The following is a 14258-nucleotide window of genomic DNA, read 5'->3' on the forward strand; positions in this document are numbered from 1 at the left end:
ATGCTATATTTTCTACACCATGGTATGCTGACATCGTGAACTATTTAGCGTCTGATGTTATTCCTTATGACCGGGTCAAGAAATGAACGTAAGAAGTTTTTGGCGAGTTAAGATATATTCTTATCGGATAAGCCCTACCTTTTTTAAGTATTGTGCGGATCGATTATTCGTCGTTGTATTCCCCAGTGGGAATATAATGAGGTACTCTCGATCTTCGCCATGAAAAAGAGTGTGGTGGCCATTTCATTGGTATGAAAATAGGCTGCTAAAATATTACAATGTGGGTTTTATTGGCCTACTCTCTTTAAAGATGCCCAAGTGCATTGCAAGCAGGCGTTGCATTCACCAACAACTTGGGCGAATCACGAAGCATAATATGATGCCATTGAATCCAATCATAGTGGTAGAAATTTTTTACGTATGGGGCATTGATTTCATGGGTCCCTTTCTAGTTTCCCACGGTCTCATTTATATTCTAGTTGTCGTGGACTACGTGTCTAAATGGATAGAGGTCATGGCTTGTCATAGCAATGACCATAAGACAGTTGTGTTTTTCGTAAAAAAGTATATTTTTTGTCGATTTGGCATTCCCAAGGCCATCATTAGTGATGGCGGAACACATTTTTGCAACAGAGTTGTTGCATCACTAGTAAAGAAGTATGGAGTTACACATAAGGTAGCAACTCCGTATCATCCACAAACTAGCGGACAAGTGGAAGTTTCTAATAGGGAAATCAAAAAGATCTTAGAAACAACTGTAAATCATGATAGGAAAGACTGGTCAAAACGTCTATCTGATGCCTTATAGGTGTATAAGACTGCTTTCAAAACTCCTATAGGTATGTCTCCTTTTAGACTTGTATTTGGGAAACCTTGTCATTTGCCCGTTGAATTGGAGCACCGTGCTATGTGGGCTATAAAAAGCCTTAACTTCAATTTTGATGAGGCGGGTGTCAAGCGCAAGTTGCAATTGAATGAGCTTGAAGAAATCCGTAGCAACTCCTATGATCTCGCAAAGGATTATAAAGCTAACATGAAACGTGTTCATGATAAGCAAATCTTGCGCAAAGAGTTTGTGGTAGGTCAAAAGGTCTTATTGTACAATTCCCGTCTACATATTTTTCTAGGGAAATTAAAAACCCGTTGGTCTGGTCCTTTTCTGGTTACTAAAGTCACCCCTTACGGGGATATCACCTTGGTAAATCCCAAGGAAAACAGTACCTTTCAAGTTAATGGCTAACGGTTAAAATATTTCCACGAGCTATTGTCCCCTGATGTAAAGGAAGTCCTTTTATAGGACCCTGTCCACGAGGACTGACCTTTTTCATTGGTGTGTTTCATTTCATTTCCATATATTGGTAAGTGCACCACTAAGATAATCGGGCCCTCCCTATGGAGTGTGTGGCTGTAAGTACCGGATCCTAAGTCCACGGTTAACATAATTCACCTTTTCCACTCTTGTATGTTTTCTCGATTTTTGAGTCATGTCCCTCTCTGGTGTGAATTATGCTTTTATTGCCTTCTTATTTTTTTTACATTAAATTTTATTCATAAAAAATAAAAAATTGTTAAAATCACAAACATAGTAAGTTAAGAAGTCTCGGAAATCTGACTTTAAAAGACCCATTTAAAAAAAAAATAATAATAATAATAATAATATATATATATATATATATATATATATATATATATATATATATTCTAAACTCTGTTGTCAAAAATTTGTTTGGGGGTGGGGTGTCCGGTTTTCGTCCTGGATTGTTCAACTGTCCATTTGTGTTGTTTAGGCCATTTAATCGTATTCTAATCCGGGTTGATATTATCTATGAAATTAGATTTAATTCGTTCGCATAACTTACGTTATGCACGCACTTTGAGGCATTTTCCATCTTCTTACATGTCACCAACGGTCGGACTAGAGCGTTTTATGGATCATTGGATTGTAAATTCTCTCCTGATCATTTTTCATACCTCATTCGCAAAAATCGGCCCGGTAACGAAGCGGCAATTTAAGTTTGAAGTTGCGCGAAATATCGAAACGCACTTGCACGCATGTGCATCTCCTTCTTCCACCAACAGTCGTGTTCCATTCTCCAAACCGCCATTACCAAACAACAAAGCTTCAAAAACCTAACCTAAATAAAAAAAAAAAAAAAAAACTAAATACACCCACGCCCAAAGTTAAAACTCACCCCAAATCTCCTCCTAACTATAACCACCACCACCTCCACCAACTTAAACAACAAAAAACCACTGAAAATTCAAAAAAAATCGACTGCCACCACCACCACCGCGCCTCCTGCCATTATTTTTAGTTAGGGTGTTTCAAAACAAGTCCCCCTAACTTATTCAAACCCACACATCTTATAAAAACTCCAATGGCTCAAAGACGTCGGATATTGCCGGAGCACGCTTTTACTGCCGACCACTTTTGCCATTTTACTGTGACAAGATGGTTAGGAGAGACTGGAGTGGTTTGTGGTACTCGACAGACAATTTTTACTATGAAGATTTGGTCCGAGAGTTTTATAGGACGAGGGAGTTGAATGGGAATCGAATTTTTGTTAAGGTGGCTGGGAAGAGGAGAGAGGTTACTACTGGGTTGTTGGTTGAGATTTTAGGCATTCCACCTAGACACCATCTCGATGCCACATTACAGATTCCCGGTTCTTCTTTGTAGAACCTTTGATGAACGCGATCGTTGGGAAGGGAACTACAATCGCGAGCTCGCATTGTGTTCGCCGATCGTCTCTCCAACCAACCAAATTGGTTGTAGCTCGATGGATTGGTAGGAATGTCATAGGGAAGGAGAAAGTCAGCGATATCGGTCCGAATCGCCTTCACGTTCTATGGATACTCCAAGAGCGTAGTATGAGTTCTCATTTTGGAGTTTTTGCATGAACATGATTATGGGAGTTGGAAAGAGTATTGCACCTCTCCCTGTTTTGATAACGAAGATCATGATAACCTTGAGAGTGACTCCGAGGTCTAATAGGATTTGCCTGAAGGAGCACCAAAATCATCATATTTATACGGAGTGCATCCAGAGAGTTTGGAGGTTGCCTGAAGAGAGGGTAGTCGAGGAGATTGACTCGGAGGATGAGGATGACACGGCATGTTTTGATGCCGATGCCTTGGAGAGGTGTAGGTCGGATGCAGAATGCATGGCTGTGATTCACCGTGGCATGCGTTCTCTCAATACTATTTGTGAAGACCTCCGAACTCGGCAGGCTACCATGCATCATAACTTCGAGACTCGTGCCCGGCGCGAGGATGAGCAGTGGGAACAGACGAGGGCTGAGATGGAAGCTCAACACCAGTTTCGAGACGACATGCTTGCACGCTTCCCACCTAGGGGGGTTCTTTTTCGGAGGAGCAGTCTGTGAGGCACGAGCGACGTCGCCGCAAGACGGATGGCTCTGGCCCATCGGAAGCCCAAGAGCCATCTGCTTCTCGAGCGCATTCCACTACTAGCAGCGAGTGGTTTAGGGATCTAATGAGTTGATTTGTTTTATTGTATTTGTTTTTATTTAGTACGGATGTAAAAAGATTAGTTCATTAATTAAATTTGAATTTGGTTGTCGTATGTTATTTGAATTCAATTTTAATATAAGTTGGTTAATTTCGAATTATGCGTTGTTTTTATCATTAATCCCACCTTCCCGAATTGTTTGGGGGTGATATTATTTAGCCTAGCATAATTCGTTATATGATCATCTATTTTAAGAAGTTGTTTTGGAGTTAGGGTTGAGAATATTGTCGATATGGGCATCGCTATAAATAGATATTATGTTAGGATGAAATCTCGATAAATTAGGCAGTATCTAACCTAAATTCAACCTAAAAGATATTAGGTTTGTTTTGGAATAGGGAATATGGGTTGTTTCCGTTTTGGTTTGGAAATTTTATTATTTCCGGCAATTGCCTTAAAACTTTTTGATAACTTCCCGATTCGTTTTAGCAACTTAAATCCTATAAAAACTGCATTCAATCTACACTCACAACCCCAACTACATCTCACATTCATCTCTCACGTTTCATTCCTACTTTACCTTATTTTTTCCTTCGCACTTCGGCTTAACAACTCTCCGAGTGCACCTACGCCCTCAAAGACCTTGCCGAGAAATTCTACCACTCGAGCGACTGCGCCCTCTCCATGAAACCCAAACCTGCACACTGCTTCAAAAAACACCTGGAATTCCATTTTTCATCATGAGCGCACCACACTCCCATCCCAGGCTAAAAGTGAGTGCACCCTATGCCCAAGTACCTGGAATTCGAAATTCAACAGAGCGCACCCGCGCCAATCCCAGGCATACCTTGAGCGCACCTGCTGCCTTGACTCCTGTTGGCACAAAAAATTTCCAGTTTTTCAAGGGTTGTTCCAGGATAGTTGCAGCTGTTCTAGAGAGTAGTTTTGTGATGACTTCTCCTATAGTAATACCGGAGCAATCTTTCGAACACTTATTGGGGAGCGAGTCTTATGGATATTGGTTCTGCGAGAGGATCATGCAGTTCGGATGGAGGCATCTTCTGGTAAGTGAAGACGACTCGTATTCACCTAAGCTTACTGAATTTTTCTATAATAATGTTAAGTTCTATTGTAACCAGGATGGAGAACAAGAATTCTCCGTCACGGTTGATGACACACCCCTAGAATTCAATAAGTATGTGGTAGCATTAGTTTCGAGAATACTAATACCTAATCCTATTCACACGTGGGGATATATGATCGATAATTCATATCTCTATGACTATACATATTTCCATGAGTATTATGAGGGAGGGGTATTTCGTATAATGGACCAAGGGCGTTACAACATAGCCCTTGGTAGCATGTCCCTAAATATAGGCACCACCATGTTATTTATCCTCATGAATATTCTAGGGGAGTGGCAATTTACTTCTGCAAATAGTATCGCTGGTGACGTTTTCCTTGCTTTAGCTGAGGGACGTCACCGATTTGACATTCCCCGAGTATTAGTGGCTAGTCTTAAGAGAGCCCAAAGCATGCGCCATAAGTATCTCCTTATGTCTATTTTGGTTTGCCGCATCCTGCTCAGTTGTCTACCATAATTATGTACCCAGTTCGCAGATTGGAAAAGGGTTGAAGTCATGAGACCCACCAATTAGGTGGTTCGCTCATTTCGAGTAATGACTTGGCCAGGATGGCAGGTGCAACCTCATTTGGTTGCTCCTTACACCCCATCAGACATAGTAACACTAAACAGGTTAGCACAAGTTGACGACACACGGTGGCAGGCTTGGCAAGTTATCATGGCATGGCAGGATGGGAAAGAACCTCATCTCTTTGAAAAGGAAAATGAGGAGGAAAATGTTTAAACTGGAGTGCAGGTAAGTGTTAGTTTCAGTTATGGGTGGAACTCTTATAAAGTTGCGCCAGTTTTCTTTCCTATATTAGTATGTTATAACCTTGTTTTGCAGATATTCCAAAATTTCACGCGTTTCAATGGTATTTTTCTACCCTCTTTATTTAAAATACTTTGAGGACAAAACATGCTTCTTGTTTGGGGCGGGGGGGGAATAGAAACACATGTAATTAAGACATCTGTTGGGATATAGATATGTATAATATGCACTTGTTGTCTATTTAAAATTTCAAAAATTTCAAAAAAAATAAATAAATAAAAAGTATGTTATACACTTAGGAATATTAGTATTGTTTTCTTTCTCTATGATCTCAATAATCTAAAAGTCTCACGTAGCTTTTGCATTAGAATAGTTTTTAGAAACTTAGGCTAATATGTAGGTAATAATTATTGCATCTATCTATAAATATGTTACATGAGTATCTATGATTGTTGGCAGTAAGTTTCTGAAATTTAGGCTAGAGTACTTATTCTACAAATCTTGTGAGAATATAACCTAAAGCCTTATATGAGTGAACATTTGAGAAATGACACAAGAGATAAGTAAAATCCGGATAGAGAAATCACACGACCACTTGCTTGATTACTATACCATATCCTAAGCGAGAATTTAGGCCCTCTTTAGATCGATATAGCCAGAAATTCAAACCTATGAATTATTTTCCGCTAGTCGCCCCTCTGAGCCTTTCTTTAGCCTTTCATAAACCACAAATCCTTTACCTGTTGGAAAACAAAACAAAATAAAAAAATCAACCTACCCAATTCTTTGAATAACTCTGAGAATAGAGATGAAGAATAAAAAAGAGAAGAACCTTTGAAATCAAGAATTCGTTAGTCACTTCAGAAGAGAAAAGTAAGTTTCCATCCAAATAAAAAATAAAATAAAAGGAAATAAAGATTTAGAACTCCAAAAATAAATCAAGGAGTCAAAATCCAAAGAAAAATAAAAATAAAAATATGGCTAAGGATGGAAACAAAGTGTAGAAGCAAAAGTAAAGAATAAGGTTTTCTCTAGTTACATAATATGAATACTCTATTATCTCAGACTTGTTCTTTTTGAATATCTATTTCCTTCCTTCTTAAACCATCTCCTAATCCCCGCAACACCTAATAAAGACCTCTAGCTCAATTAGGAATAGGTTAGTGTGATAGTAAGTGGCAGATGTGTTTGATCGACTCTGGCTTCCTTGTGTGTCATTGAGTTTGTAAGGTAAAGTGTGCCCACTACACACTGGAGTAGCGAAACTTGAGCGTAAAAATCAGAGTGGTTTTTGTCTTGACATTTATGTGAGAACTTACTTAAGGGCGCTATTCCGAGTTTTCATAAATTGACCTGCTAGTTCATCTCATAGTATTACTCATTGTAAATATGTTTATTCGTAAATGATAGATTATTATGTATATATTAGCTTAGGTTTCGACTTGATTATTCTGTATTCATTTGCTAAGTGAGATGTATAGATAATTGAGACATAGATAATGAAACAATAGTTTTATTTCTGAGTCATTATAGTATAGATGAAGTTTGTGAGTACCTTCACTGGGAAACTCTCACGAGGCTATAACTCGTCCACTAGGAAATTCCTAGTGGTTTAAGGCCTTGTTGCATATGGTCAATGCAATCGCACTCAGCGAAAAAAGATTAGTTAGAACTCCATTTTTGGTCATTTATGTTAATTTCTCATATTTGCTTGAGGACAAGCAAAATGCTGTTTGGGGGTGGTTTGATAAGAGCCTAAAACTGTAGTTTTAACCCCTTAATAATACTACTTTTAGACCAATTATGCTAGTAATAAATAAGAGTTAATGCTAATTAAGTGTTTTTATGTATTTTAGGCATGAAACTCAATTATGTGTAGAAATGTGCCACTTTGGCGATATAAAGGAACAAAGGGTTGGTTGCTAAGAAATTCTGTGATAAAGGCCAAGATGAAACCCGGTCAAAAGTTGAAAAGTCAACACGGGCAGAAACAGTGCACAAGTCAGCAGAACTTTCGAAGACCATATCTTTGGACTCAGGCCTCGGATTTGGGCCTACCTTACATCAAAACGACCGGATCGGAAAGAGATTTCCAATGGTCCAAGCCTTTACCCAATTAGAGGAGTAGAAGTGGACGAAAAGTCTGCTAAAGTCAAAGCCAGCTGAAACGAGCTCTGTGAACTGAAGAAAGTAGGCTTTGTGCTCGATTTTTCGGCCCAAAACATGGCCCCTCAGCCCATGCACGAAATTGTGGATCTGGTCTCCTGCTTTATATAAAACAAGACTTAGCTCTTAAGAAAAGATAGTTAGATAGCTTAGAATAGAAAGTAGCCATTAAAATAGCTTGTAGATCTAGTTTTTGGAATTTCAATTAGTTAATTAATTAGTTTCATACATTGTTTTAGATTAGTTATTGGAATGATTGTTCTTCATTGATTAGATAAATAAAATAGTAGTTCTTGATTATTTCGATTTTGTCATTTAAATTTGTAGATCTAATTTCAATTCTTGTTGTTATTCAATTCTTAGTTATTAATTAGATTTGAAGTATTGTTAGTTAAAATTAGTAAAGTTCAAATCTTTATATTATATCTAGTTTTAATTCAATGGGAAATGATAGTTTGATGAATCAAGGCTAAACCTCCATTTGAGGGGTTTGATGAAAACTTGATTGTGTAGTATAGAATCGTTGTAAGAATCTATTCCACTCTAGAAGGTCGTTGATTCGCCATGAGAATGGGTGGACAACCTCACATGCTAGTTATGAATTGGTAGAAATGTCATGTATAATTAGGGATTAGAACGACCAATTCTTACCGTAAAGAATTGGTTTACAACAAATCTATGCTAGTTTATTAAGTTGGATTCAAAGTGGAATCAAATTCCCTTAATTCTTTATCTAGATTCAACTCTTAGCATTTTGTCATTTCGTTATTCGTATCGTGTTATTTGAATTCACATCGTAGTATAAATTCCACCATTACTCTCATTAAACTTTGGATAGACTCGTCAATTGTAGAAAACTTGAATGTTAAAGGACTAGGAGTGGAACGAATCTTCTATTCCAACTCTACGTCAATAGATTCGAGAGTAGAAAACAAATATCTTTGATAAATCTAGTAACAGAATAGTTTATAGTTTTACTTGTGTTTAGAGTTTTATCGCTTTATTTGTGAGTAAGATTATTCTTTTTATGGTTATAATATACCACACATGCACACACTATTATGCATGTGTGTAACAAACATATAAACATTACTACCACACATGCACATACCAATATGCATGTGTTCAACAAACATACAAACACCACTATGCATGTGTACAACGTGAAATAAATTAAAAATTTCATGTTAATTCTAACATAAAATGTGAGTGTGCTTGAAAAGTCACGTGGGAGTTTTCCCCAATAGCCACAATATTTTGATTTTGATTTAACTGATAAAAACTTAAATAAGGGTAATATCGTCTTTCAACAGTAGTAAACCTAGTTTGTACTGGAGCTTTAATTATTTGCAGAACCAAACTAGAAGCGAAATTAAAACGCAATTTTGTCCTACGGACCCGTTTTCTGAAGATATATTTACTTGTGAGCAGGGGCCTCAACCATACTGTTGTAACAACCAAGAACCATTTAATTTCTGTTTCTAGTTCTTCACTATTTATACACATTTTTTATTAGTCTTATTAAAAAATGTGTACCAAAGACACAAAAATACCGCACGAACGAGTCAGTTTTTAAATATTTATATAACTAATTATGTCATTTAATAATAAAATCAAGTACAATCATATATTTAAGGTTGTAAGCTATATTTTTAAAACATTCAATACCATTAAAACTGCATATTTCACTTATAAATATGATTTAGTATTATATAAATGAACGTTTTGAGTTTTTATATAGTTTATTTAGATATTTTTTATATTAAAAATATGATAATATTCGGTTTCGGTTATGGTCTGGTTCTTTTGTTTAAATAACCATTTGGTTCCGGTTCTATATGGTTCGGTTTTGTTTAGTATCCATGCCATTTTTAAATGGTTCCTAAATAAAATTAGGAATCATAACCATGATTTTTTCTGCGATTCCGGTTAAACGGGTACCTATTGACACCCTTACTTGCGAGGATATGAAGCACGACTTCCGAGAAAGTAAAAATGAAGTCGTTGGAAAGCTTTGGTTGTCCAACATCAAGTCCAATGGAGAGCTGCTATAATGGATTGCAATAGTACCACCACATAGGGTTTTTAGCTGCCCAACTAAATTTGAGAGGTAAAAAACTTAAAATTAGTTCCAATGGAGGCATTGAAGATGGAGGTGCTAAAGGGATACAGACGACACAGTTATGTCGTCTGTCCATTAGTTGCAAACTTAAGTTGAAATTTTTTTAGACAGACAACACAATTTCTATTGTCCGTCGAAATTTAACACATTGATGATAGAAATTGTGTCGTCCATCTCTCGAAACTTATTATGGCAACTACTAGACAAGGCCACAAATTTAACTCGGTTTATCACACCAGCCAAATTTAGGAGCCTTCTAGCAGCCCCATTGAAATGACATTTTGGTTTTTGCGGGTGCTATATGGCTTTTAGCAGTGCGCCCATATAGCACCCCATTGGACTTGCTCTTATGACAACTGCTAGACAAGGCCACAAATTAGTTGGGTTTATCATACCAGCCAAATTTAATTATGAGCCTTCTAGCAGCCCCATTAAAATTAGAATGACATTTTGGTTTTTGGAGTGCTATATATAGCCTTTAGCAGCCCATATAATACCCCATTAGACTTGCCCAGCTCTAATATGTCTTGGACTCTTGGTATACGATTTCCCAATGTTCTAAAAGACGCTAGGCGGTAGTCGGGCGGGAGCACCTAGTGCGTAGGCCTTCTAGACGGCGCCTAAAAGGCCGGGCTAGGCGCTAGGCGGTTATATATATAATAGTGTAAATGTGTATGTATATATGAAAAAGGAAGAAATGAAACTTTATAAACTTCTTATGATTTTGTGAATTTTTTACCCATGTATATAATTTATAATTTTGCAAAAGAATCGTTTGAAGAGGACTTGAACTTGGATTCCTTGCAAAGACAAAGTTCGGTCTGCACTAGTCGAACCTAGAACCCACTTAGGCCGCTACCCACTCCCCTAAAAAAACACAAAAAAATACCATGCACTCCATCACGTGACCTGCCTTAAGCTATGTTTGATAGCCCTATTTGGCATGCCAAATCGTGGCGAATGCAAAAAAAAAAACAATTTGCCAATGTTTGATACGTTTTCCACCTGGTGGCAAATTTTCTTATGATTTGCCACATTAACCAAAATCTTGGCAAATTTTATATTGGGGGGAGCTAAGAAAATTTTGTCACACAAAATAACAAAGGAATTTGCCACAAAAGAAAAAGAGATTTGCCACCAACAAAAAGAAAAAACCCGATACCAGCTCCCTTCTCCCATCCCTATCTTCGTCATAAACCAATGTTCATCGAGAAATGAATGTGATTGGAGCTTTTAAAAACCAAGTTTGCTGGCTCTCGTCTCAAATCCACCATCTCTCCTTCAATTCTTTCATGCTCTTAGGGTTAAGGTTTGGGAATCTGTTGTAGTTTTGAATCCTCAATTAAACAACAACTATCTAGAACCTGGTTCAAGAAAGCTAGAAACACAAATGCTGTTGTATTGTGGAATCCCCAAGTTGAGAGGAATTGTTAGAGGTATAATTTGAATGGCTTATTTGTTTAATTGGCCATATTGAATTTCGATAGTCTCAAAATTGACAAAATGCAACTGTTAATTTTGCGTTGTTTCATTGAAATTAATATTTTCACTGTGCTTTTATGCCATCTCTTTAATTGATTTGGAACAGGGGAGTTTCTGAAAGGAGAAATAACTATATATTCATTTGCAATTCATTGCAATAATTGTTGAGTTTTGAAATTAGTTGTACAGTATCATTATTAAAGTTCAATGATCGTAAGAGTACCAACTAAAATTCAAGTTTATGGATCCTAGCTGTGCTAATGGTCAGTATTGACTCCTTAATGGAGTAATCAAAGTATAACGAGTGTTCAGTCTCTTGTAATTATTGTTTTATGTATTATAATTACCTTTCTAATTAAGTGTTTTTGCATATATCAATAGATTTAGTTTGATCTTAAATACTAATTTTGTTGTCAATAGCGTCGTCGTCGGTAATTTCATTTCATATTATTAGTGGAACCTGATTATGAAAGATGTGCCATTACCATGGTTTAGTATGTTTTCGTTATTCATTGTACTGTAATCAATAGATTGTTAAATAACTTAATTAGAATAAATGTTTTAAGCGCATTTCTTTTCGTTCAAATGCTTATTACTTACGCCGGTTGATGTTGAAAGTAATGTATTGTGGATTTTTAACTCAAAAAGGTAAAACACTTGGGAGAAGAAATGAAAGTCTAATATCCCAAGAAAATTAAAATTTGGTGGCTTCAGGAACATGTTTGATTTGAGCCTATTTTTAGGGCTTTTATCCCTGAAGGTACATCATACATGTGCTACGTATAAGAGGGAAGTTATTCTCCTTTAGTACATAGAGGCCCAAGTGCCCAACACATTCTGTTAATCCTCAAATCAACGTCAGATGGGCCAAGATCTCATACGTCACCACTTCGCTGAGGATGAAAATTTTATTAGGCTAGCTTGACGTTGTTGTTGACAATATTGTAGGAGATGTTTTGTATGTTTTTGTTTGTTTATCGAGTCCTGTGTTGTCTAGAATTACAACCTCTAAACTCGTATCTCTCTTTTCTTTTCTCCCCCCTCCTCTCCTCTCTTTCCTCTTCTTTATATACCTCATAACTGCCTCTACTTCTCTAACCGCTCCTATCTCTTATAACCGCTCTCCTATCACCATGATCTCCTTTCGTGTCCCACGTTCACAAATCATCCACCTGTCTCCCAAGTCATCATGTCTTGACTATGGTGCTCCAACTCTTTCTTTCCCTATCCAAAGAGCTCTCTTTAGTGCTTAAACCTTCCGGCAATACCCTCATGCCTTTTAGGATTCCGCGATCGTTATATGTTTCGCGGATTATCTCCTGTGCTTGTTCTTCTTCTATTATGTTGCCTCGGTCCATAACACCTGCCGCCTTAGTAGTCATAAATTAGGCTGATACAAATGCCCCCTCTCGATCCGCGGACCCTTAGTCCGTGGTCCGAGATACCCTCTGCCAATTGAAGCCACCGTGCCTGGGTATTACGTCTTAGCACCCATCAAAATCTGAAAGCCATGTTAGCCAGCGTTGGGCCCATTACTTATGGTCATGTGTCCTTCTGGCTCAGTTTTCATGTTCCACACTCCTCGCATGTCTTGCACGCTTCCAACGACAATGATGGCCTGCCGCACCTAATGCCTCATTTCCTGCCCCTCCACGTGTTAATCATCAGCTGGTCCCTCCCTCATATTCTTCAGTTTTCAAACTCTGGGAATTACTTTGCTACCCTTGGCGCTTGGAAACCCATACAAACCCTTCCCTTTCTCTCCCTCTCCATTTTATTTCCTCATTCACAGAGACATCCTTTCAACTCCTTTCTTCCCTTGTTCTTCTTTGCGCAACCGTTAAGTTTCCTCACTTCTCTCCTCCCTCACGGTGATTCTCCACTGCATTTGCACCAGGCTCGACTCTTGCTACTTCATTCGCCTGTTGCTGCCTCGTAAATAAGGTTTGTTTCCTCTTCCTTGGCTTTTTCGAATCTTTGTTATACACTGTAGCTCGGTTATTCACTGGTGACTTGTGGGTTCCCCAACCTGTGCATTTTAGATCTTTCATCTTTTAACCTTTGTGATTAGTATTGTTTGTACCATGTCGGCTTCTAAGTCGGCAAGTTCGTCCGCCGCCAGATCCCCTAGATCTAGGTCTCCCTCCTCTAAGTCCAGCAACCCCCTTCCTGAGGGATCTGAGTCTGCGGCCACTGAGTCGGATAGTCATATCACTGTTCCCTCCACCTCTGGCATGGCAGACCGTTCAAACTCCCTCTGCCCCCTTCTCATTACCACCGACCTAACCTTGCCGCGGTTAAGGCGGCTTACAATATCCCTGATGATGTGGTTTTAGAGCACGTGTCCGGGGTTACTCACTTCCCTCACTTGGTCAAACCCTGACCGGGAACTCTTGTAGCCACGGTAGGCCAGATAGTGGCCGGTCTGCATTTTCCTTTGTCCTTATTAGATGTAGAAGTTTGCAACCATTTCAACATTCCGCCATGTCAGGGTATTGGCAATTTCTGGCGTGTTATGTATGCCGCTAACTTCTATAACAAAACCAACTCCCCCAAAATCCAACTCCGCGACATGATTGCCCACTACTACATAAAAAAGAGTACTAAATTCGGGAGTATAGGCTACCAATCATTCTGTAGCCGTCCGCGAAAGAAGATCTTTGTTCTCAACATCACTTCTTCTGACAAACTATGGCACCACTATCCATTGTATGTGTCTGGGAGCTTCCTGTCTGCTGACATACCTACCGAAGTTTCTCTGAGGCATTTACATTTTCTCTCGAATGGTAAGTGTAGTCAGACCGCATATGTTTCTTCTACACATTTTCATCGCTAACCCCATGTTACTTTTCTTGGGCACAGGTTGGAGACCAGACTTGCACTCTCAGCTATACTCCGGTGTCACCTCTGCCATCTTCCACCAACTCCGCGACCTTGGGAGTGATCAGTGCGATGTTTTAGGCATCGACCCGGAGAAAGGCACCCCTCTCCCTCTGGATCCGTCTCTCAATGATTTTGGCAAGTACCAAGGCCCCTTCTACCGTCTGCCTCTTCCGAAGGAAAGGTTGCCCAAAGCTTCCCCAAACCCAAGAGGAGGGGTTATACCAAGAAAATTTAT

The sequence above is a fragment of the Coptis chinensis genome, chromosome 7 (genome assembly GCF_015680905.1).
Source record: "Coptis chinensis isolate HL-2020 chromosome 7, ASM1568090v1, whole genome shotgun sequence".
In the NCBI taxonomy this organism is placed as follows: domain Eukaryota; kingdom Viridiplantae; phylum Streptophyta; class Magnoliopsida; order Ranunculales; family Ranunculaceae; genus Coptis; species Coptis chinensis.